Here is a 10,422-nt window from a genome sequence, read left to right as displayed (position 1 = left end):
AAAAAAAAATTGAATGAAGATATGCGATTCTACGATGTTTATATAGGAAATGGCTAGCCGGAGAGGTTTTTTTTTGTATATAGCTCCACAAAAAGTGGCTTTATACGCTTTTGAATTATTGAACCCAGAAATTATTGGTGGGGTCAGGTAATAAGGGGTATAACGCCATTAATAGTGGCGCTATGTAAGATGTGTCAGCTTTTAATTAATATAGCGCCACAAAAAGTGGCGCTATACAGTAACAGTGCAGTTATTGTTACTGTATAGCGCCACTTTTTGTAGCATTATATATAGTTTGGTAACTTTTTTTTAACACTTATTTCCGTATTTTGAGTCAAAAAGAACCACATTTTGGTTCCGGGTTCTACTCAGGACCATATACAATGGGAGTGAAGCCATTGATTCTGAAGTCATGTACAGAGGACTTCGATTTGTACAATGAAGTCCTTAAAACTATTCCATTATGGGTAAGCTTCCCTAACTTGCCTTTGAACTGTTGGGGACGATTGACATTGGGTAGAATTGCTAGTGGACTAGGAACACCTTTGTATGCTGATGAATGTACAAGTAATGCTTCTAGAATTTCCTATGCTCGAGTGCTTATAGAGATGGATATCAGCAAGGAGTTACCTAAGTTTATCAAAATTCAAGATCCTTCAGGCAAAGAGTTTGAGCAAATGGTGGAATATGATTGGGTTCCTCAGTATTGTAAGAAGTGCTTGATGGTGGGTCATGATTGTGAAAGAGATCAAGGTAGAGCTGGAACAACAAAAAAGAAGTGTGCAAAATGAGCAACATCAGACTAAGCAACAAGGAAGGAGTACCAATGTAATTGGGAATATACAGCAAACAAGGAAACCAACAACTCAATGGGTGGCAATAAGGCCACCAAAGCAAGTAGAGAGGGACGCGGGCAAATATATCGATCAAGGAGATGAAACACAGGATCCAAAAGAACATCAACAAGTATGGACAAAAGCAAAGGGCAGGGTGGGACTGACAAGTCCTATACATCAAGTTATAAGGACTACCAATGGCTTTTCTCCATTGAGAGAAGTAGCAAATGAAGGCAAAACATGCTGGGCAGATGATGATAAAGCTGGATGTAGTAGGGGAGAAGGTGAAGAGATAATTCCAACTAAGCAGAAACCTATATTAAGATAGTGACATGGAATGTGAAGGGTTTCAATAAGGTTCATAAGCAAAAGGAGATGAAAATTTTCTTGAAAAAACAAAAAAATAATCTTATAGCAATAGTTGAGCATAGAGTACAGAGTAATAAAGAAAAGGAGGTCATAAATAAATGTGCACCAAGATGGAGTTGGTGCTCAAATAGCAAGGTTACAGAAAGAGGTAGAATTTGGATTCTATGGGATGCAAATAGTATTCAATTCACTATGTTGCAATCTCATACTCAATATATCATGGTATAGTCAAAAATAGTAGCTCCAACAAGCAATTTGCTTTTACAGCTATATATGGACACTACATACTGTTGCTCATAGGTGTGATATGTGGGAAGAACTAAGGAAAATTGATTCACAGATAAATAGTACTTGGCTGCTCATGGGGGACTTTAATGCAGTACTGGACAAAGAAGACAGGGTAAATGGTACAGAAATACAGGATAATGAAATCAAGGACTTTAGAGCTCTAATGGAGGATTGCATGTTAAATGAACTAAGAACTGTGGGAAGAACATACACATACAAATAGCCATGTGTTTAGTAGAATTGATAGAGCTATTGTAAATGCACATTGGATGATGCATATGCCATCATTGCAAGTTTGTGTGATGGATCCTCATTTCTCTGATCACTCTCCTTTATGTATAGAGGTGGAGGCAGGAATGGAGTATAAAGAGAGACCTTTCAAGTTTTTTAACTGTCTCACTGAGCATCCAGAGTTTGAAGAAATAATAAGAAGTAGATGGGAAAAGGAGAATAGAAATATGAAGGATATATGGTGTAATTTGAAGCAGATCAAAGAAGAGATGAAAAGTTTAAACAAGAGAGAGTTTTCCAATACAACAAAGAAGGTGCAGCAGTTAAGGAAGAATTAACAAACATTCAAGCACAGATGAGAACAACTAACACAGCAGCTGATATGTTTGATATGGAGAGAAACACAAAGCATCATCTAGAGAAGTGGAGTAATATAGAAGAGAGCATCTATAAGTAAAGGTCTCGAATACAATGGCTTCAGCTAGGTGATTCCGACACAGCTTTTTTCTTTACAAGCATGAAAGAGAGAGTAGCACAGAATCAAATAATGAGTTTAACAGATAGCAATGGAAGATTGATCAACAATCCAGAGGACATTGAACAGGAGATAGTAGGGTTCTATAGAGGATTATTAGGGATATCAACTAACAACATGCCTACTATTAATCCTAGCATAATGAGGAATGGTCCAAGACTTACAAGGTCACAGCAGCTTCAACTTATAGGCCCCTTTACTAAGGAAGATGTGAAGACAGCCTTGCAGGGGATTGGTGACTCAAAGGCACCAGATGGAGATGGTTTCAATGACTACTTCTACAAGAAGACTTGGCATATAATTAGCAAGGACATCACAGAAGTTGTTCTGAAATTCTTTGATGAAGGTATAATATATAAACTAGTAAATAGGACAACAGTTACTCTGATCCCAAAAATGAAAAATCCTTCTTCTATAAAGCAGTTTAGGCCAATATCATGTTGCACTATTGTTTACAAAATTATTTTCAAAATGCTCACAAATAGGCTGCAGTCAGTAATGGGAGACTTAGTTGATCTGAGTCGGGCAACATTTGTGCCAGGGAAAATACTAAGTGACAATGTTCTACTGGGGCATGAACTTGTTAAAGGATATGGGAGAAAAGGTGTGTCACCAAGATATATGGTTAAAATTGATATGTAAAAGGCGTATGATTCTGTAGAATGGTATTTCCTTGAACAAGTACTTACAGAAATGAATATCCCAGGGAAATAGTTTTCTTGGATTATGACATGTGTTACTACAGTGTCTTATGCTATTGTGATTAATGTAAAGCCAACAACTCCTTTTGATGCAAAGAGAGGAATTAGACAAGGTGATCCATTATCATCATATTTATTTGTTCTAGCTATGAAGTATCTTACAAGGATCTTGAAGACTGTTAAAGAGAAGCCTGACTTTAACTACCATCCTAGGTGTGAGAAGCTGAATATTATCCAACTCAGTTTTGCAGATGACTTATTGTTGCTTTGCAGGGGAGATGTGGTGTCTATATAGCTATTGTATGAATGTTTTCAACAGTTTTCAAAGGCTTCAGGTCTAATAGCTAATCAGCAAAAAAGTTGTATCTATTTTGGAGAGGTCACTGAATATATTCAACAAAACATTATCCAGTGCTTGGATTTTCTAAAGGATCTTTGCCTTTCAGATACTTGGGAGTCCTATTGAGTAGTAAAAGGTTATCTATTACTCAATGTCAACCTTTACTGGATAAGATGTTATTCAGAATCAAAAACTGGACAGCAAAGTTTCTGTCTTATGCAGGCAGGTTGCAGCTGATCAAGAGTGTTTTATTTGCTATTCAATCATTTTGGTCACAGATATTTCCTTTACCTAAGAAGATCCTACAAGGAATTGAGACAATTTGCAAGAGATTTCTGTGGACAGGTGAAATAGAAACCAAAGCTAAAGCTTTAGTAGCTTGGAGACAACTATGTTGGCCAAAATCTGCAGGGGGTTTGAATATCACAGATATGGTTATATGGAATAGAGCTGCACTAATCAAGCAACTGTGGAATCTAAACAAGAAGAAGGATAGATTGTGGATACAGTGGATTCATACTTACTATATCAAGCAACAAGTAATATGACAAGTGAAAGCTAAACAAGCCTCATGGTTAGTGCAAAAAATTATGGGAGCTGGTAAATACCTAACTGAGGTCAACATAGCAATTGAAGAAATGTTGAGCATGAAGGAATACTCCATCAGATTGATATATAACAAGTTGAGAGGTGATCTACCTAAAGTGGAGTGGAGGAGATTATTGTGTACTAACTGGAGCAGTCCTAAATGGAGATTCATTTTGTACTTGGCAATTCTCGAAAGGTTGTATACGAGAGACAAATTACTAGGATGGGGCATAGCAATAAGTTTAGCATGCTCATTATGTGAAAAGGTAGCAGAAAGCCATGAACACTTATTTTTTCAATGCAACTACTCAACAAGTATGTGGAGTATAAGTTGCTACAATGGGTGGGGATACAAAGGAATGTACAAGGTTGGGATGCTGAAAAACAGTGGGCAATAAGGCATGCATCAGGAAAGAAGCAAATGTGTGCAACATATAGAATGTTACTTGCCTGTGTTGTTTATTATATTTGGCAGGAACAAAACTGGAGAACCTTCAGAGGAACATAAAGAAGCAATGAGGAGATGATCAAACTGATAATTCAGGAAGTGCACTATCGTGGAATGTTGAATTCTAAGATAGCGAGACATTTACAGAATTACAATTTTTATCCATAGTTTGTAGTTGCGTAGTTATGTAGATATGAGGGCACTAGATTTGGGGCTACATATCCAAATCTATGTGAGTTTTGAGGGTTCTTGCTATACTTGTAAATATTTTCCCTGGTAATAAGAAATTTAATTACCAAAAATAAATTATACCTTTATCATGTAGTTTTTATTTTAACGTATATATTAGTATTTTGTTACCCAAAAAAATATTATTAGTGCTTACAACTTAAAACTCTTAAATTGTGACATTAAATCATCACTAAGAGGAAAGATAAGGAGAGAGAAAAATATAAAATTGGAAGGTAAAAAACTCCAATAAAACCACGCGATGGAGCAACAGAATTCCCATTGGTCTACCACATGCCTTATCATTCATTTTTCATGTCAAATTAAAATAGTTATTACATCCGTTTGAATTTATGTGACAATATTTGATTAGGTATAACATTTAAGAAAAACATAAAAATATTTGAAACTTGTGATGTAAAATAAATTTGAGAAATTTATGTGGATATTAATTATTTATTAAAATTTTAAAAAATAGAGCAAAAATATTAAAAATTAAAAAATATGAAATTATTTTTTGAACGAACTAAGAAGAAACGTATGACACATAAATTAAGACTAATGAAATAATGTACTAAATAATTATTGATGCAAACGATTCTTTCACCCCTCCCCGATTTATAAACATTGGTCTTACATATTCATCAATCGATGTTTTAAATTAGGATCACTTTAATATATTATAAAGTCAAATGATGCTATCACTTACAACCCAACTTAGGTAAAACAAAATCTCAAATAATCATTCTTGCAAAAGGTTCTTTAACCCCTGCACGATTTATAATCAATGCTCTTAAATATTCATTAATAAGTATTTTAAATTAGAATAAAATTAATATATCAAAACGTCAAATAATCCTGCAGTATCACTTACAACTCAACTTTGAAAAAAAAAAAGAGAATCTCAAGTCATGTAAAACATTTGAAAAAAAAACTGAAATTAACGACAAAATTCATCGCTAATCCGTCGCTAATAGCAACAAATTTTTCTGTTTAGCTATAGAATTTATCCATCGCTAATTCTTACTATTTTTTAGTAGTGAAAATGTTATAGAGAAATTAACTAAATTATGAGCTATTATATTCCACAATCTTGGAATAAATACAATATTAATTTCCATGAAATTCATTAATTTCCAATATCTTCAAAATTATATTTATATGGACCATAAATTGTTTTTTTTCAACGCTCTCATTAATTGCTAGTGATTCAATAGTTATAACATTCCGTACATATAGAATTGGGGTGCCTAAAACGTGAAGCAAATGGCCACAACAATTCATAACCGACACTCCAGCGCTTGCCAGAGAAAAATATTTGCAATCATAACATAATCCAGCCTGTTGGTTGGGAACTCCTCACGGCTTTAGTTGGTAATTTAATGCTCAACATATGATTTTTATCTTTCCTTTCTCTTTTATGAATGGTTTTGTATTAACTATAGGTTTATTGGTACTTTATCTCTCTCTCAATTATTATTTGGTGGAATAAATAATTTTTTATGATATGTGAATGCTTGTATGACGATGCACATTTAGATAAATATCTCTGATGTTTGTAACACTATAAATATTATATACATTTTATATAATTGGTATAGTATGTTAAATAATTATTTATTAAATATATTATAAAGTATATATTAAAATATTTTTACTGGTATAATATTATATTATTTGGATAAAGATAGTACATAATTCTTTTTTTCAAAATAAATATACACAATGTATATTTGGAGTATTAATATATTAATTCAAAAATTGTGCAATGAGTTGAAAAATTCTTTTTTTTTTTTTGGGGTTTGTCAAAAACAATTGTTTACTACTAGTAAACTGCCGTATTTTTGGTATTATATGTATATAACCCATATATTTTATATATGTAAAAATATTATATATAGAGAGAGAATACATATGACATATTCTGTATATATATCTTTTTACATATATGCACGTTATATATTTGAAAAATATACATCCATGTATGTTGTATATGCACTTCTTATAAATTAATACCATTATACATTGTATATATTGTATGCACAGTGATAATAATTTATCAAAAGATCACTAGGATCAATTCGTCCACTTTCACCTCTAATAAGAGGAGAGAGAGATTTGAATGCGTAATGAAATTTGGATAGAGTGAGAAAGAATGTGAAAAAATAAAGGATTAGTTATCTCTTATAGCAAAGGTTGATACCTTATTTATTTTAAATAAATATCCTTTTAAAAAATTATATTCCATAGCTACCTTTTGATTTTTTATAGTCAAATATCTATTTATGGTCATCTCCTAACCTTAAGCCATAAAATAAGCTTTGTATTATTTTTCTCTCTCATATCCCCTCAAATTTCTCCTAACCCTACTAAGGTTGTGTTGTTGTCCGGGCCCGGGCCAAACGGGCCTGGGCTTGAGGCGGGCCAGGCTGAGGCGGTCCCGGGTCAAACGGTCCCAATGTATGGAACCGGACCACGGTGGTCCTAAGCCCACATGGTCCCGGGCTAAATGGGCCGGGCCCGCGTGCCTAACGGGCTTTTTTCGTTTCGGACTTTTTTTTTTATCTAAGGCACTTTCTTGTAAACTATATATGTATATACTAGTATAAATTGCTTATATATAGCTATATAAATATATATAGTATGTATAGTATGTATATATAAGGGTGTATTATGTGTATATATAGTTATATATTGCCTTATGTAATATTTATTGCCTTATATATATATGTATATATATATAGATTATATGTATTAAATATATACACCCTTATATATACATACTATACATACTATATATATATTTATATAGCTATATATAAGCAATTTATACTAGTATATACATACATAGTTTACAAGAAAGTGCTTTAGATAAAAAAAAAAATAGCCCGAAACGAAAAAAAGCCCGTTAGGCTCGTTTAGGCCCGGCCCATTTAGCCCGGGACCATGTGGGCTTAGGACCACCGTGGGCCGGTTCCACACATTGGGACCGTTTGGCCCGGGACCGCCTAAGCCCGGCCCGCCTCAAGCCCAGACCTTACCTCTACCTCGAGGGGTGGAGAGGCTGTATAAATATAGTATGTATTAGAGATATATATGTAGTTTATATGTATTAGATATATATATATAGTTTATATGTATTAGATATATAATATATATACTATATCAAATTTAAACACAAAATAAATTGCAAAGAAATATTCAAGGGAATGTCTTATATATTTTACTATTACGACATTAACAAAGAATGACAATATCTTTCTTAGTCTTCCTCCCCCCAATGGAATGAGCACAACAAGGTACTAATACCACCATTACCCACTAAGGAAGATGTGCCAAAATACAAGTTACATGTTAGTCTATGTATTATCTCTAACAAATCTCATAAATCCTTCAAGGTCCGAAGGAATTTTCATTGGTGGTGGTGGAAAAGAAGCTTGTTCATCACCGTTTCCAGGCGAAGCAGCATCCTACGCAAGTTCCGCTAGCATTTCTTCATAAGCTTCATCTATCTCAGGTTGTGATTCTGTAAGTCCAAATTTCCTTCTTTCCGAACGGATCCAATATCTGAAGAGTACTGATTTTTCCAAGCTCTCCCTCCTAGACGCTCTATGATCACCGATTTGAAGTCTCGCTTGACTGAATGCGCTCTATGATGCCACTGTTGAAGCTTGAACACTTAAAATATCTCAAGCCATCCTTGAAAGAACCAGATAGTGTTTTTGTTTGTCCTTCCACCATTCCAAAACATCGAAGGAGCTGTCGGGATTCTCTGATCCAAGTCACTGCGACAAATAAACTTGAAGCTCATTTAGTTATAAACTATCACCAAAATTATCACCTTGAGAACCCCTGAACTCCGTCCAAGAACTAAGGGCTTTTAGGCCCGCAGTTCTTTTAGATGCTTGCGAACTAGACGAAGTAGGAGTTGGAACATTTGGTCTAGTTTGATCTAAGGCAAGTTGATAAACATTATAAATAGTTTGAGCATTTATTTTAATTGAGGCTTTTGCATCTCCAAGTGTAGCAAATTCATCAGCTGAAAGTGATAAAGCGTTATAAATTTTTGAATACCAAAAGTGAGGACCTCCTAATTTCATTGTAGGATTTAACAATGCAGCAACACCAAATATAGGGGGGATAGGGAAAAAATATTTTTTAAACTTAGCTTTCATAGAATTAATAGCTTCTTGATAAATTACTCTACCCTCTGAAAATTGAGTAAATAAATCTACAAGTGCTGCAATTTAAACTAAACAGTTAGAAATAGTAGGATAATATTGGCCAGATAATTCATTTGTAGAAATATGAAATTGTTCTAAAAAATCTACAAGCATTTTAACATTACTCCAATCTTGATTTGTAAGGTGCTCATCATCATCATCATCACCATTGATAACTGTGATTTCTGCATGTTTTTTTATACCCATTCTTACCTGAGCTTTATGCATTTATTGCCATATAATAGTCCCAAAATGCTTACAAATGACACTTGATTGCAGGTTTGAACGACAAGATGACAAATACTAAAGATCGGCTCAAAAAGGAGTGAAATCTGCCAAGTGTCAAGAGATAACTGAAAGGGGGGATCAAAAGGCCCTGCGCGGTCCACACTGCTCTGTCACGCGGCCGCGCAGGAGAGTTCAGAAGCTGGGCATATCGAAGTTCAACCTGCGCGGACCGCACTATTTTTCCATGCGGCCGCGCAGGAAAGTTCAGAGGCCATGATATTTTTAAGATAAGCTGCGCGGTCCGCGCCTCTTCTCGCGCGGTCCGCGCCCAGTTCCAACGCGGTCCGCGTGGATGAAGTTCATGCGGCCGCACTTCAATTTTGTGCGGTCCGCGCCCCCCAGTACCAGATGCAAGTAATGAAGACCCAGAGCCCTACGCGGCCGCGCGTCATTTGTGCGCGGTCCGCGCCAGATTCTCAGGGGTATTTTTGTCCGGTTTTTCCTGTGAAGTATAAATAGAACAATTTACTTTTTAGCAAAAGGGGAGGAAGGCGGTTCGAGAGCAGAGAGCAGCTGAACTCGTGTTACCCTATTATCAGCCTATTTTGGGCCATTTCTTCTAGTTTTAAAGTGGAATCAAGTAGATTAACATTGTAGTTAACTATTATGTCAATTTCATCTATTATTTCTTTGATTTTTGTTACTACTATGTCTAGCTAAACCCATTAGCCAGGGTTGTGGCTCAACCCTAGTGTGGGAAATTGATAGGTGTGATTGTTTAGAGCATGAATGATGTTGGGTGTTTGCTATTTGGATTAATCTTAAGTTTTCACTAAGATTTGGTGGTTGCAAACACTAAGTCTAGCTTAGTGTGTTTTGACTCTTCTTGAGAAAGAGAGTCTATGACCTCAAGATTAACTCCAACAAGGATTCGGGATGGACCCATGAGAATGGCAGTCCCAATTAACGGGTTAAACCTCGAGAGAGTAATTACCCAACTTGAACCATAAGTTGCTTGGGCAAATTAGCCTACCCATTTGGTCTCGAGAGAGTCAATTGGACAAAATCACTCTCTCTACCGAGAGGTGTGAGAGTGGGTGTAAAAGGTGCAACAGTTATAGCATAAACCTCATATTCATCATTCTTGCATTAGGAATTTCTACCCGTTAGTGGACCACCTAGGTAAATGCTGCATCCCTAGTGCTTTTATCTATCTTGCATACAATTTAGAATCATAATTTTAGCATAACCTAGTTTTACAACTGTAGTTGATAAATTGTAGCTCTTAAACAAAAGAAAACCAAAAATGTTAGAAGATCAATTATGAGCTAAAACACTATCCTAGACCATACAAATACTCGACTCCAATTTGAAGTTCCCTGTGGAAAATCGACCCCGATATCGCTA

The sequence above is a fragment of the Nicotiana tabacum genome, chromosome 1, assembly GCF_000715075.1.
Source record: "Nicotiana tabacum cultivar K326 chromosome 1, ASM71507v2, whole genome shotgun sequence".
Classification (NCBI taxonomy): Eukaryota; Viridiplantae; Streptophyta; class Magnoliopsida; order Solanales; family Solanaceae; genus Nicotiana; species Nicotiana tabacum.
The sequence above is the reverse complement of the archived record's forward strand: the minus strand, read 5'-3'. Positions refer to the sequence as shown.